The sequence below is a fragment of the Bubalus kerabau genome, chromosome 5 (assembly GCF_029407905.1).
Source record: "Bubalus kerabau isolate K-KA32 ecotype Philippines breed swamp buffalo chromosome 5, PCC_UOA_SB_1v2, whole genome shotgun sequence".
Taxonomy (NCBI): Eukaryota; Metazoa; Chordata; class Mammalia; order Artiodactyla; family Bovidae; genus Bubalus; species Bubalus kerabau.
Genome location: NC_073628.1, coordinates 31,255,293 through 31,258,440, shown reverse-complemented (window position 1 = coordinate 31,258,440; position 3,148 = coordinate 31,255,293). Strand labels below are relative to the sequence as shown.

At 36.8% G+C, this 3,148-nt stretch overlaps 1 pseudogene; it reads left to right on the top strand.

Annotated features, from left to right (window-relative positions):
- Window positions 1-2,146: 2,146 nt before the first annotated feature.
- LOC129654210 (serine/arginine-rich splicing factor 3-like) lies at window positions 2,147-2,935 on the top strand (annotated as a pseudogene).
- Window positions 2,936-3,148: the final 213 nt, after the last annotated feature.

Here is a 3,148-nt window from a genome sequence, read left to right as displayed (position 1 = left end):
AGAAACCAATAGGTACCTGAAGAGATACTCAACATAACTAATCACCAGGGAACTACAAAAGGAAAGCATGATGAGACACAACCTCACAGCTGCCACAATAACTATCCTCAGAAAGACAACAAATGACAATTATTGGTGAGGATGTGGAGAAAAGGCAACCCTCAGGCACTGCTGGTGGGACTATATTATAAAACTGATGCAGCCACTATGGAAAAAGTTATAAAGTTTTCTCAAAAAATTAAAGATAGTACTGCCATATGATCCACCAGTTTTACCTCTGATTATTTACCAGAATAAACAAAAACACTAATTCAAAAAATATATATATACTCCAGTATTCATCACAGAACTTATGATAACCAAGATATGAAGCATCCTTAATGTTCATTAACAGGCAAATGGATTAAAAATGATATATGTACAATGGCATATTAGCCTTAAAAATGAACGAAATCTTGCCATTTGTGGCAATGTGGATGGACATGGAGGTTATTATGCTAAGTGAAAGAAGTCAGAGAAAGACAAATACCACATGATCTCACTTCTATGTGAAATCTAAAAAAGAAAAAAGTACAAACAAAACAGACTGAAAGTAGATTCATAGATGCCAAAAACAAATGGAGGGGAGCTGAAGGACTGGCAAAATATTTGAATGAGACTAAAAGTTATGTCTCCAGTTATAAAATAAGTCACAGTGCTGTAATTACAACATAAGCAAAGTCATCATATGGCCAATAATACTGAATAACTTTGAATGAGAGGTCAGAGCGCCTGTACCTCCTGCCATCTGGGTTAGTTAGAAAGCTTTCCTGGGATCTGGGATTCCAAGTGACCTTCACTTCTAGTCATAATATAGAAGAGAGAAATTAAGACAAAAGCTTGACTATAGCCAAATCTTAGGATAATCGATAACCTATTTTTATAACCCTGACATGAAAACATGAATTATATAAATTTATGCCTTCAATATCTTTACTAAGAAATATGAAAAATATGGCATTTAGCACTAAGAATGGAAATGGAAGGGGCATAACAAAGGAAGACAAGGGAGAAAACCAAAGATGAGAAATGGCAGAATAATAACTCACGTAAACTAGAAGATGAAGGAGACTGATCAAAAAGGAGAGAATAAGAAGCAGATTTAAATTAGTTACTCCCACATATGGCAAATCCTGAACAGAACCTCAAAGTAACCACCACTGTTGAGGTGTCTCTGATTGCCCTGAAGCAGAAACAACCATCAACCACTATTCACCTGGAACCTTGTATTTTTCAGTTGAGGCTACCACAAACTCAGCATAATTTAACTTGGGAAAGCCTAGACAAAAATAGCTCAGTCATATCTGATTCTGGACAAATTCAAATGGGATTTAACTAACACAGAGTTCAAGCAGTATTATGTGTATTTCTGAAGGACTAGCCCATAAATCCATGAGGGTCACATTTAGCTGTTTCACTGTAGTGTTAAGCTTTTTTTTTTTTTTTTAGTTTATTTGCTTGATTCTGATTTAAACAAATCTCCAAACCCAGATAAAATTAAGCAATCACTGATGTCTTACCTATTTACCTCCCGATATTACCCATATTCAAGACATTTTTTGAAACTCCACCCTACACGTTAGTCTTGTAAAGAGAAAAATGAACCACTATTTTGATCTCATCTTATTTAAAATTATAAATATTAGTGATGAACTTCGTAACCTGCCTTGTTTAGCAACAAGAACAATTAGCTGTTTCTAAAAATTGATCATCTATCTGTGAAGAATGAAAAGTTCATTTACTGAATTTATTCAAAGCATTTTTTTTCCTGGTTCCAGTGGCCAATCCTACTGAGGAGTTCCAGAAATGTCTCATGTGTCATTGAAATAACTCCTAGCTACTGAGGATGACTAAATTGAAGAACATTGTTTGAATGAAAAAAAAAAAAAAAAAAAAAAAAAAAAAAAAAAAAAAAACCTTCTGGCCAGAGCCTGCGACTTTTATTTAATAACATGAGCTGACTATTTCGTGGATGCTGGGTGTGCCAAAACATCAGGGGATGCCAGGCGGAAGGCATCCAGGAAGAATCAGCATAGGATGGTGGATTTGAGTCTCTGCATTTCTAACCCATGACCTCAAAATACATCATGATTTCTGGTGATTGGACTGTAAAGTTTATGTAGGTAACCTTGGAAACAATGATAAAAAGACTGAATTGAAATGAGCCTTTGGCTATTATGGACCACTCTGAAGTGTGTGCCCTGGAGAAGGAAATGGCAACCCACTCCTGTACTCCTTCCTGAAGAATTCCATGGACAGAAGAGTCAGGCCGGCTACAATCCATGGGATCACAGAGAGTCGGAAATGACTGTGCGACTTTTTCCAAAGCGTGTGGGTTGCAAGAAACCCTCCAGGCTTTGCTTTTGTGGAATTTGAAGATCCCCGAGATGCAGCAGATGCTGTCTGAAATTTAGATGGGAGAACACTATGTGGCTGCCAAGTAAAAATGGAACTGCCAAAAGGTGAAAAGATAAGTCAAAATTGTGGCCCACTGCCCTCCTGGGGTCGTTGTCTTAGAGATGATTTATCAGAGGAGGAGTACTCCACCTTGACACAAATCTCCAAGACAAGAGAAGTTTCTCCTGCAGCAGGACTAGGTCCCTTTCTAAAGATAGGGGAAGAGAGAGATTACTGTCCCAGGAGAGAAATCAGAAGCTGCGCCTATCTTTCTCTAGGCCTCGTAGCCAATCTAGGTCAATAGAAGACCATTTTTCTAGAGGAATGTGGTATATAGGAAATAACTTCAACAAGAGTATGTACAGAAAATTCAACTTTTGTTTGAGACTTCATAAGTTTGTTGCATTTTGAAATGTTTTAGCTGTTCACATTTCTTTGTCTGTTGTTAACAGTGACACATGAAGTTGTAATCCTCGGTGGTTTGGAATGGATCATATGAGGCATGTAATATCAAGAATTGTTACTTTAGAATGTTCCCTTAAGCAAATGAATTTGCTTCTGAATTTCAGCCTTGCATAGACTGATAAGTCCTTGCATAACCTCTAACTCCTGCACAGCTAAAGTGTAATATTTAATATTATCAAAACAAAAAAAAACTGGAAAAAACTGAAGACTTTTCCATAGTTGGGAAATGGTATGCAGCTGCAGTTAA